We start from the raw sequence: 13,269 nt of genomic DNA, 5'->3' as shown, positions 1-13,269 counted from the left end.
CTGTTACAGAGATCTGTAGGGAGGGGAAATGCGAGCTTCAATGGAAACTGTGTATTTAGAAGGGGGGAAAGAAAAGCATCCTTCACTCTTCTATGTTCAGTGTGACAAAGCCCACTGCATGGTTACTGCAGCCTATTCATGACATAGTAATGTCTGATCTCCTGTTTTGCTGAGTTGCTTATAAAATGTGCTTGATGTCCGTGTGGTGTGGCATGACAAAGTAAATAATTGCTATAATACATTTATGGAAAAACTTGGAGCGTGAGCTCCCCAACCAATGAGAGAAACTGCCCATGGCAGTTTCCCTTCAAAAATAAGCATTAGCTGCTCCCACAAGCTCTTCTTGGCTAGGGCTGGTGTGTGGGCTTGATTCTCTATACCCACCCCCCACTGTGCTGCCTAGAATAGGCACTCAGTAAGTATTTGTTGAGTAAGTAAAGTAATATGTCAAAAGGAATTTCTTTGTGACTAATGGATGCCAAATGAGTATGAAGAGGTAGGTAACTGTTTATGTTTTCACTTTTGAGGTGAGTTAGTCCCTCTGTCATTTCCTAACAGTGGTCCAAAGACAGGTGCCAATCTTAGACGATATTCTCACCAGGCCAAAGTAAGATGAGAAAAACATAAGAATGAGGGTTTTAGGAGATTAAAAATGTCCACAAAATCTTCCTCATGACCCCCACTGAGAGGCAGAGTCTGTTTTCCTTTCTCTTAAATGTGGAAGGACCCGTGACATCTGTGACAGTTTAAGCCTAGACTTCAGGAGTACTGGAGGTTTCTACCTCCTGTAATGGGATGCTTGCTCATAGGACGCTCCCTCCCAGAACCCAGTCACTGTACGATGAAAAGTTCAAGCTGAATGCAAAGACCATGGGTAGACGCTCTGGTCAGCAGTCACCGCTGAGCTCCCAGCCAACTGCCAGCCGACTTGCACCGAGCCCCCAGCTGAGCTCATTCAACGCACACGATTGAAGAGATAATAAAATGGTTATTGTTTTAAGGCACTAAGTTTTGGGTTGGTTTGTACTCAACCATAGATACCTGTAACCATGGCATATATTCACTTGCGTAAGATTATCAGCTCCTGTTTCCTGAGAAGGATTGCCTGTTCTAGGACGCTGCACTTCCTACTTTGTTAATGTTAAAATGTCCTTTCTTTCTTCTCCCAGCTTTGTTGAGGTGTAATTGACATATAACATATGTTTTTAGATTCCACATGTAAGGGAGATGATGCAGTATTTGTGTTTCTCTGTCTGGCTTATTTCATTCAAGGTCCATCCATGTTGTCACAAATGGCAAGATTTTCTGATCCACTGATGGACATTTCTTTTTGGCATGATGGTCAGAATAAACAGCAGTGATGTAGATAGATGTATGTCTTTAATTGGGATAATAAAAAATTAGGATACCTGTATAGCACCCAATGGTTGTAATGCATTTTATTTATCTATGGAATTCAAAACCTCTGCCGGAATTCAAAACCTCTGCCCAATTACAACTTCATACGCTCTGCAGAAATTCTCTGTCTTCCAGGGCCATAGTTAGCCAACTTCTGCTCAAACAATTCCAGTGAAAACAGTTGACTCATCATAAGTCAGCATGGTCTATCTTGAAACATAAGTACTTTTTAAGAAATATTAATCTGGGCTTCCCTGGTGGCGCAGTGGTTGAGAGTCCGCCTGCCGATGCAGGGGACACAGGTTCGTGCCCCGGTCCGGGAAGATCCCACATGCCGCGGGGCGGCTGGGCCCGTGAGCCATGGCTGCTGAGCCTGCGCATCCGGAGCCTGTGCTCCGCAACGGGAGAGGCCACAACAGTGAGAGGCCCGCGTACTGCAAAAAAAAAAAAAGAAAAGAAAAGAAAGAAATATTAATCTTTGGTATTAATGAGGAGTTTTCCACAGATTTTGTTAACTTTTAATCTAAAGAAGTACTCTGATATTTGTTAATCATGCATATCAATATATTTGCAAGAAAATTTGTCCCTGGACATTCTACTCAGATAATTCATTTCAAACTATACTATTTTACAATATGTTGTTATTGTCTCTTGTAGGAGAATAAGCTGGGGTTGGGGGCTGTGGAGTGTGAGTAGGGTAATGGAACAGAAAGAAAGGTGAAAAGCAAAGCATTTATTGAAAACTTACCATGTGTTAAGTTCTATCTGTATATTCCATACTCTCAAAAATTTGGAGGTTTTAGAGGTTCTATAATGCAAACATTTCTATTCTTTACAAATTAAACATTTTATGAGTAGACATTATCTTACTCAGAACCATTTTTATGCTTTTGAAGAGGGAAGAAATTTCACCCACCTGGCAGCATTATTGCTGTGAAATTATTTTATTCACAGTCAATGGATTTGTTTTCTACAAAAAAGCATAAGCAAAGGCGTTCCTGAACACAGATTCTTTTATTAAACCATTTTTTTCAAAGCGATGTTTAGTATAATGCCTTATAAATTACCTTTCTGCAAAACATAAAGAGGAAAAATGTTCTGTACAGTGGATACTGAGAAGAATATAAGTAACAAAATAACACGTGATGAAGTTTATCTTTGAAATGATACGGCTTTTAGTTCTACTATCTGTTTTTGTTATGTTCCTTCTAAAATTCTCAGCATTTTTAATAATAAAAAGTGTGGCTGACATATGGATTTCAACTCTACAGCCCTAACTTATTCCAGTACTAATAAGTGGTTAAAGGAATAGTAAGTGATTTGTCATCTTTAATGAGAATATGGAGTTCTAAATTATGGTAAATGACAAACTAATTGCCTTAAAAATAGTAGAACTTTTCCTTTGGATGGCTGTTTCAGAAAGCCATTTTCTTCTTCAGAAACTATTTTCAAAAGCTACCATCTTCCTGATGGATATAATCTTTGCTGCTGCAGTCATTGGTGCTACAGCAAAACTTTTCAAAGATAAGAAGAAAAACAATGGCAGTGTTTCAGAGAGTGTCAGTTGGCCTCAGAATAATTTTTCAAGGATATTCATGACTTATGCTCTATTTCCAAAAAGAGACTTTAGATCTTTTCAGTAAATATTAAAAGAGATGATCATATTGAGGATATTCGTTAGAAAGGAGGATCATTAAACGCCACAAATACCTTTTTTCTATTACACACCTAATAAAGAAACAAAATATTCTGCACAATCCTAGCCTTCATAGGAAATAAGACAAAAACTGCAAGAAGTTTCTTCAAAATCCCCCTTAAGAAATGATCTCAAGTTGTCTTAACGGCCTGCCTGGTAGCATCATCAGCTGCAATGGAAGAGAAAAAATGCTCTGTTTATGTACATACCTTTAAAAGAAGACTGAATAGTAATGTCTGTTGTTCATTTCCTTTCCCTCTTCTGCTTGTGGAGATGGGGTTGGGCTGGGAAGGGGAGAGGTTTGGGAGAGGTATCTAGAACTAATTGCTGGAATCAACCATCCAGGAAAGTGATCGGCACATCATAAACTGTCAGCCACAGGCTTGTGGATGTGCTGACTACCTTTTCATTCTAATTGGCAGTCAAGGCTACACTAACTAGATCTTGCGTAAAAGAATGGATATGCAAGGCTCTGAAGTGTGCACTTCCACAGTGGTGGGTAGAACAAGCTCGGCTGCCTGAACGATAGTGTTGCTGGGTCCTGGATGTGTGACTTCTGGGGGATTTCAGAGGGATTTCAGCCCTGTGGTCCATCTGCACCCGCCTGTCACTAATCATATCAGCGTCATGCTAGCACAGTGGCCTTGTACCCTTTGTGCATTACCAGAGAGAGTCTGGAAAAGCACAGAATAAATATGGGCAATGCTTAGATCAGGACAAGTGAGGTCATTTTTCATTGCCTTTGTTTGTTTTTGGTTATAAGTGTTTACAAGTTTTGTTGAAATGGGGGAAACTTAGAGGACCAAATTTAAGTTTGCCTCTCCTGTGTGCCAGAAACACTGTGTTCTCCCATCAAAACCCTCAAGCTCAGTTTAGGAGTGCAAGGTAACAAATGCTGACATTGGTTCTTAAGGGGAAAAGATTAGATTTCTGTCAATTTACAGCCATGAACAAACATCAGAATTGAGATCAGTTTTTCAGATGAGTTTGTAATCACACATGAAAAAGCTGAAAGGTTTTCACAGTTCTTCTTACTGTCCTGTACTGCACTATATGCATTGGTATATTGGGTACATTCCAGGGGACCATCTAAAATGTATTTTCTGGTTTTCCTTATTATTCTTTAAGTTACTGGGTGTTAGTTGCCATATGTTGCCTGTGTTCAGCCATACTCTGTGTCTGCTTTCATTGGAAAAGTGGTTAGCGCATAATACTTAGTAGGCACTTAAATATATGTTGAATGAATGAATGAGGATGAATGACTGGATTATATGCTTTAACCTCAGGACCTACTTTAACTGTAGAAACGTTCTTGTGAGCCATGACCTTTCGATCGTTTATAAATACCATAACTTTTTTAAAGATAAATGAGTATTATGTTAAGAAGCTGATGTTTCACATGCCTGTTATTTGAAAGCAATTCTTTTGAATTATGCTTAAGGGTTATTCAATAAAAAATTACCTTGTGCCAAAGGCAATATGTGAGTGGCAGAGATTGTTCTAGTGTTCATCTGATTTTTATAAAGAAAAGAATAACCCTGAAGTTGAAAATGAGATCAGAGTGGAAAGACATTTAAAGCAAAGGATAATGCTTTTCCTCAGAAAATTTTCCTAGAACTTAGCCTATGCTACTCAAAGCTGTTACCTAACAATCGGCTTCCTCCCATCCTGTACTCAAATGGTAATATGTCCCCTAACTGTAAGATATTCCCATTTTCCCCTATCCTGAGAACTCCATTGCAGCAACTTGTCAGCAAAACAGCCTATTCTGTGTTGTCTGACGAGTTCATGGTTTAATTAGTCCCCAGCTACAAGCGAAGTAGAATTGAATCATGTAGGGGAAACATGGCTTTGAAAACAGAATGAAACAAACACATCACCATCCACACAAGCTGTAGAAATCATACATGATATTAAATGATGACTGTAATCTCCTGGCCTCAGCCCTGTGGCCAACAGGCTGTCCTAAACATGCTATGTGAAGATTCTTGAATTGGTGGCTTTGGGGGAGCAGAGGTTCATTCAAAGCCACAAATAGTGGAGAGCTCATCTTTGATCTCTTTAAATTAAGGTCTCCATTTAACAAAATTATTCATCCACTTCCTTCCTTCCTTCCTCTCATTCATTCATTCGTTCATTCAAAAAGCCTCTGAAGAGCACCAGAAACACAGAGGAAGAGTTCCCCACACTCACACATCCAAGCTCCTTCGGGGGACAGTGGGGGACAATGGACTGAAAGAGTGACTCAAACATGGCAAAATGATATGGTAAGTGTTAGACCAAGCTATACAAGGGCAGTTGTGAGCGCACAGAAGGGAAGGACCTCATTCAGCCTAGAAGGGGGAGATAGTTAAGGCAGGGGTGAAATCTTAAAGGACTATTGAAGAAAGAAATTTTGAAAGAAGGAAGGAGAAAAAGACTTCCCAGACTCAAGGCATAGCACACGCACTGCAGCAGGCCAGACACATGCATGTTCCAGAATCTGCAGGCAGGTGTGTGTAACTGGAATGTATTACAAGATGGATTTGAGAGGACCGATGAAAGGTACCAGACACTTAGGGGCCTTGTGCTCTCTTGAGAGTGAGGTTGATGAGCAGCCGTACAAGCTTATGGGACCCGTGGCCACAGCAGTCGATGTGGATAGAGATCATGCCAGGGGCTAAAGGGTTTCTCCCTAGTGCATCCACATTCCAAATGAAAACCTTCCTAAATCAATGGGAATCCGCTTAGACACAGAGCAAGGAGAGGCATGCACAGCATACAGTCTCCAGGTAGGATGGCTGACCTGGGGTAAGTAAGTGAAAGCCTCTTAAATCTCTGTGGGTCGATCCACGCCAGAACGATTCCAATCTGCCATAAAGCCTTTGAGATAACCAGGCTGGTGTTATATAACATCTCATGACCAGGGCTTCGTCTTTGTCTCAATCATGTCCGTTTATATAGTATATTTCCCTGAGGAGCTGTAATGCATTAAACCCCGTGAATCAGGCGGTTTGGCAGAAGAGACTAGATACAAACTGAGTGACGTAGAATGAGGAGAAGCGGTACCAAAAATGTGAATGAAGATGCCAAAAGGGGAGTCTTGTGCACTGACCTGGGAGGATCCCTTTGTTGTATGTGGGCTTGCAGAGTGATAGAAAGCTGTGATTCTGGGGTCAGAAGATCTAGACCTGTATCGCTTGTTACTGGGTATGGAATTCTCTGAGCCTGTTGTCTCAACTTAAAAGTGATATCATGAACACTCAATAAAATAATATCCATCAAATGAGATAATGTATATCAAACCATTTGCAAACCACAAAGTGCCATGTACATTATGATTATCATCTGTGTACCTCATAAATACATAGGCATATGTTCCTGCTTTGGAACTTTAGTTCTTAGAATATTTACAGTGTGATAGTATAATAGCACTTATTCTGTTCAAAGAAGGGCCTTTATTGGGTTATCTGGTCTTCAGTGTGTTTGGATTTAAAAGCTCAAAGTATGGGCTTCCCTGGTGGCGCACTGGTTCAGAATCTGCCTGCCAATGCAGGGGACACAGGTTCGAGCCCTGGTCTGGGAAGATCCCACATGCCGCGGAGCAACTGGGCCCATGAGCCACAACTACTGAGCCTGCGCATCTGGAGCCTGTGCTCCGCAACAAGAGAGGCCGCGATAGTGAGAGGCCCGCGCACCGTGATGAAGAGTGGCCCCCGCTCGCCGCAACTAGAGAAAGCCCTCGCACAGAAACGGAGACCCAACACAGCCAAAAATAAATAAATAAATACAAGCTCAACGTATTTACATTATTTGGAACCCACATGAATTCATCACGGGAATTTTTTTTAAATAGGAAGACATTAGATGCTACTATCAACCAAGGTCTAAGGTTATGAAGGCCATTAAAAAAATACAATACTACTGCCCTGAATTTCAGTGACAGCTCCCCTGTGGATGTCCTCTCATGGATCCTGATAACCATAGGTCATATAAGCTGCATTTGCAAAGAGGGGCTGGGGCCGAGCTCTGTCATGGTCCTTGATCAAAGTTATATCAAGGAAGGGGTTGGTCCTAAGACTGTTTCTGGGAGCTGCAACTAAGGACATTTCCCCTGCCTTAGTCAAAGAGACGTGCTTGCTTGCAGAAACTGCTTCAAGGACTGTGAATGCATAAAGAGTTGGTGCAGGCTCTGGAGGGAGGAACCTGAAGCTTGTATGCCTCTCCCCTGGCTTGCCCTGCCCGTTAACGTGTTGTATGTAAAACATCTGCCCTGCTCTCAGGGGCCCCTGCACCAGCTCCCCCTCTCTCTCCATTTGCTTTGTGCTTCACCCACTTCAGACTCCATCCTCCTGTCTTTCTGGGCCCAACTTGGAGGCCTTGCTTGCCTGTCCCTCCTCCGGCCTTCCACATCACACCCGGATCTTCTCTTCTCCCTTGACATGGCTTCAACTGTGCCCACAGTTGCACCTTCTCCCTCCTGACTTCATGAACAGCCCTGAACCCAGGACACCAAGAACAGCCCTGGAATTGTGACCTAGTGGCAGGAAGCTGTGACTTTGCCCCTCTAACATCAGGTGCCAGAGAGCTAAGCCAGTCCCAAATCCCAGGCCTTTGTCCTAGAAGCAATCTGTCTGAAGAAAAAGAAAACCCATCTCCGGGTGACGTATCCTCAACTCCGGATTTCATGTGCCGATATGTTTGTGTCGTTTAGCAAACTCTCACAGAAAATGTTAGCTAAATGTCACTCTGGTATCTCTGGGGTTTGTTGGACTTAATATATAAGCCTTAAACTGAGGCTGGAGCTGAGAATTCAGATGAGTTCTACCTACATATGTCCTTTGTTGGAGCTACATGATTTGGTTTTACCCAGTGGTGCAAAGTGGAAAAAAAATTCCAATACAGGAAATACTAATGTCGGTGGCCAAATAATATGTGAGGGTTGTAGTTTTCTTAGCAGTCCTCAGTGAATTTTTACCTGGGAAAATGTGTGTGTGCGTGTGCGTGTGTGTGTGTGTGTATTGGTATTCTAAAGAAATACTGAGCTAGAGATGAGGGAAGGAGGCTTCCCATGGGGAATCCGGAGTCTGAGACTCTCAGTGGATGCTGTGATGTGCTGCCTATCACATCACATCCTGCTTTCAGGGCTAATGGAGACAGTCCAGTATGAAACAGTGAGACACACTAACAACAGCAAGAAGCCATTACCAGCCCTGGGAGGGAAGGAACACAGGTGGCAGTGTTGTTACCAGCCTAGACGCCAAGGTCATCAGACAGGAGCTGGGACCATGAGTGGATGGGCTGCCCCGTATGAGCTGGGAAAAGCACAGCCACAGCCAGAGACGCCCCTGACCAGAAAGAGCTTAAATTGCCAGCCGTCTGTCAGTGATTACCAGGAATCTACAGGGACAGAGTAACCAGGGGTATGTGGGTCCCTGTGATGCAGAGCAGAACAGGGCCAAGAGCTGAGGGCAAACAGGAAAGTGACACCTCCTCAATCGAATCTCTGAGAGTAGAGTCTGGAATCTGCATTTTCAACAAGTTGTCTGGGTGATGCTTACGTGCACCAGCATTTTATAACCTTCCATAACATGGAAAATTCCTTACCTCGTCAGGCTCTTCTGTAAGGCAGCATGAGATAAGACAACTATAGCCATCAATTCTGATGGTAGGAAAGGTTGAGGTTTTTTTGGCTTTCCGCCTCTTCTGATTTTTTCTTTAACCAAATATAATAAGTAGAGTAGATAGAATATATGACGAATTTGCATTTAATAAAAAGTTTCTCCCTTTGGCACAGCCCCTTAGGAACTCCTAAAAGTTAACTATTAAAATGTCGTTGAACAGTAGTCCAAAATGTACAGAAGTGAGGTGCATTTATCTGAAATTAGCTCCACAGTGTAGGACAACTATTTTCAGCATTCATCGTTATTAATGTCTATAATTGATGGCTAAAAATAGAAGCCTCAAATGAGAAGAATGTCCAAAATCACACTCACATTAATTGTGAACTGCTCAGCCCATAAGCATGTTAGCTAGATTCTCCCCACACTTTGACTTCTTTTCTCACCTCCTCTCTAGACTGTATGTCATTAACTCTTGCTTAAGGTTTTAAACTGCCTCCCATGTAATACACATGGCAATTTTTATGTATGGAAATGTTCTATGTGTGTGAGGGTATGGGAAACAGATGCAAACATTCTGGTTTAATCTGGTGGAATTTCATGGCAAATGAGCTCAAGATGCCTTAGGGGGGAAACCCTGTATTGGCTTTAGTTGTTTCTAATAACAGGCATTGGGAACTGTGTTTTTGAGTTTGTATGTAAACCAGGAAGGTAAACAATATGGAATGAGCATAGCAGAGAAAGACAAATACTTAAAATAGGGCTGTTGCTCTTAATGGAGAATAAAGATTTGAGGAGTCAAGTACTTGACTCGCCAAGTAGAGTTGACTCATCTTTAATAGCTAACTTACTTTTTTAATATAAGAAATTAACATCATTATAAATTAGATGTGTGTCGCTCGTCCCCAAATTTGTCTCATTAGAAACATGGCCAGTGACAGATGATCATCCTGGAGCCAATCATTCTTCTCATCACTGGCTTCACGGTCTGATGCGAACCAAGGGGAGGCCAGCATGTGTAACAAACTGCGTTACGCTTCCCCTGTCCCTTCACCAGATGACCTGGGGTAACTCCTATGAAGACTCTGGTCTTTGGGTTCCTTAACTAAAATGACAGGATTGTAGTTAACTGATCTCTCAGTCCCTTTGGAACATACAATTCAGCGAGACTATACTATAGAAACTTACCTGTGTCCTGTTATAGGTATTTCGGATCTTCTCTTGGCTACTTACCGTCAATCATGCAGAACGATTTGCTGTTATTTAAACACACTGTATATTTTCCAACATTTGTAAATCTCCATTTCTAAGACCATTTCTAAGACCAAGATCAAATTCTAAGACCAAGATCAAATTCCAAAGCTTTCATTGCCTTATTCATTGGCCTGATTAGATTCACTTCTTTCCCCTTTGTGCTCCCATAGCTCTTCCTATATACATTTCTTGATTCTTATCACATAGAACTCTGTCCAATTTTAAGTAATTTTTTCATTGACTTTCCTCTGCAATTTTTTTACAAGAGTTTCAGAAGGATAGGTGTTAACTCTTCTCTAAATGTTTGATAGAATTTGCCTGTGAAGCCATCTGGTCCTGGACTTTTGTTCCTTGGGAGTTTTTTAATCACAGTTTCAATTTCAGTACTTGTGATTCATCTGTTCATATTTTCTATTTCTTCCTGGTTCAGTCTTGGAAGACTGTATCTTTCTAAGAATTTGTCCATTTCTTCTAGGTTGTCCATTTTATTGGCATATCGTTGTTTTGTAGTAGTCTCTTATGATCCTTTGTATTTCTGTGGTGTTTGTTTTAACTTCTCCTTCATTTCTAATTTTATTGAGTTGATCCCTCTCCCTTTTTTTCTTGATGAGTCTGGCTAAAGGTTTATCAATTTTGTTTATCCTTTCAAAGAACCAGCTTTCAGTTTCATCAATCTTTTCTATTGTTTTCTTCATCTCTATTTCATTTATTTCTGCTCTGATCTTTATGATTTATTTACTTCTACTGACTTTGGATTTTCCTTGTTCTTCTTTCTCTAGTTGCTTTAGGTGGAAGATTAAGTTGTTTATTTGGGATTTTTCTTGTTTCCTGAGGTAAGATTGTATTGCTATAAAATTCCCTCTTAGAACTGCTTTTGCTGTGCCCCATAGGTCTTGGATCGATGTGCTTTCATTTTCATTTGTCTCTAGGTATTTTTTAATTTCCTCTTTGATTTCTTCAGTGATCCATTGGTTGTGTAGTAGCATATTGTTTAGCCTCCAGGTGTTTGTGTTTTTTACAGTTTTTTTTCTTGTAGTTGATTTCTAATCCAATAGCATTGTGGTTGGAAAAGATGCTTGATACGATTTCCATTTTCTTAACTTAACCAGGCTCACTTTGTGGCCCAGCATGTAATCAATCCTGGAGAATGTTCCATGTGCACTCGAAAAGAGTGTGTATTCTGCTGCTTTTGGATGGAATGCTCTATAAATATCAATTAAGTCCATCCGGTCTAATATGTCATTTAAGGCCTGTGTTTCCTAATTAATTTCTGATAGCCAACACCAAAATTGTCAGCCATGTGAGTGCTATCTTGGAAACAAATCCTCCAACCCTTGTCAGTCCTTCAAATGACTGAAGCCCTAATATCTGACTATATCCCCATGAAAGGCCCCCAAGCCTCCTAGCCAATACATGCCCAAATCCCCTTAGAAATTCAGAAATAATAAGTGATTATTATTGTTTTAAGCTACCAAGTTTGAGGGTTATTTATTGTGTGGCAGTAGACAACTAATACCAATTTCTTCTTCCCCCCTTTCCCTGGGAGGCAGTATGATAGAGTAGAAGAAAATGGGTCTGCTATTGAAACCTTGTATGCTACTTAATGTCAATATTAACAATGTATTATTAATAAATTATTGTACTATTATATTAAACTAATAGCATTGTCACATTATTAATTCTAATGAACATATTCAAATTATGGTATGGCATTACTATATTAAAACAGTAATAATATCATTGTTATATTATTAAAATACTAATGTTTTGGTGGAAATACTAACAATATTTTTAATATTAATTATTACTTTGTCGACTTTTGAGAAACGTTGTTGTCCCTGTTTGAACAGTGAGGAAACTGAGGCTTAGAGAGGTTAATTTGTTCAAAGTCAAACAACCAATAGGATACTGAGCCCTGATTAAGCCGAGATCTGTCTTAAGATGCAAACACTAGCACCGCAGCTTTTCCTCTCCTCATCTGTACAGTTAGTACAGCGATAGTTAACCTGTGCTGGTGTGTGAGAATCGAATAAGATAAAACTAAAGTTCCTTGCTTGATGCCTAAATAATGCACAAGCAACAAATGTCATTTTGTCTCCTTTTCCTTCACAATGTACCAGAGCATTTCTACCAGGGCGAGTCTAAGTTCCCAGGAACCCAGGCCAATAGGCAGAGCTGTCAGCAGCAGCAACCCTGGGTGGGAAGATTGACTGAGTGTCTCTTTCCACCCAGGACTCCAGGTGTCCTCTGGGTTTGTGAACTTGGGTGCCTCTTCTTGAAACAGTGTTTCAACTCAATCTCTTGCCTTTCTCAAACTCAGAATAGATACTAAGAACAGTAATGCTCTACCTTTTAATAGCACCTTGGAGATCACAGAGCTGTTTCCTTTCCCTACATGTGAGAGAGTAAATGGAATTGATGCAGATGGGAATCCCACTGACTACAGAACAAGAGTTGGAAAGTATTTTCTGCAAAACCCCCTTATGATTGACATACATGCTTCTTCCTTAAAACCTCTGTCTTCTGCAAAAGCAATATCATTACAACCAACTGGAGGTCAGTTATACAGAATTGAGTCATAGGAGTCATTATCTTTGGATTATGTTTTTTTCTCCTCTATTCACAATCAAGGCATGATCTTTTCAGAGAGAGGAAAATCACCACATCCATCTACTATGGCTGGGTTAGCAATGTGTGGCTGGCCAAAAAACATTCACTTACCTGCATATATGCTTTAGTTTTAAAATAGTTTCTGTAATTTTATTGTAACTTGCAATGCTCCTTTTATTTGCTTTACAAATTGCTTGCAGAGAATGAATGATGCATTGAAAGGGAGTGACCATCCATGGTAGTTTTGACATGAGAGTGGCTGGCGGACTTCACCACTTTAATGTGATCTGGCTGAGCTTGAGCTGTGCACTGAGAAAAGCAACGCCATGTTATGGGAAACCTCAGGAGTTTTCAAGGAAGCAATATGGGTCTAATTGGGCAGAAGCTTAGCAAGTAGACCACAGCTATTTCTCTGTAGAAGGTCCAACAGTATACTAGAGAGATGATGCCTGTGAGGATTGCCTTGCTAAATGAAAACCAGAAGAAACCTTAGATGTCTGTTCTTGAATCAGAGAAATAAGGGGTTTTGGCTTGAGTTCAATGAAGATATCTGTTTTTCCTTGCAAAAGTATGGACTGTCTGCACCCACACACACATGAACTTGGTCTGTGTGTTTCTCTTTACATTAATAATATTATAGGTTTTGATGGACAGGGAGAACAAAGACATTAAAGAAACCCTTTTTAACCTTTAAACAAGATTAAACATCCA

General features: G+C 40.7%; 1 pseudogene across 1 annotated transcript in view; it reads left to right on the top strand.

The window, feature by feature from the left end:
* The window catches only part of LOC309973445 (ADP-ribose glycohydrolase MACROD2-like), a 794,489-nt pseudogene that overhangs the window by 553,388 nt on the left and 227,832 nt on the right, over window positions 1-13,269 (top strand). The window lies entirely within an intron of this gene.

This window comes from Leucopleurus acutus (genome assembly GCF_964270905.1).
Source record: "Leucopleurus acutus genome assembly, chromosome: 16".
Lineage (NCBI taxonomy): Eukaryota > Metazoa > Chordata > Mammalia > Artiodactyla > Delphinidae > Leucopleurus > Leucopleurus acutus.
Note: the sequence above shows the minus strand (reverse complement) of the source record. Positions and strands in the feature narration are given on the sequence as shown.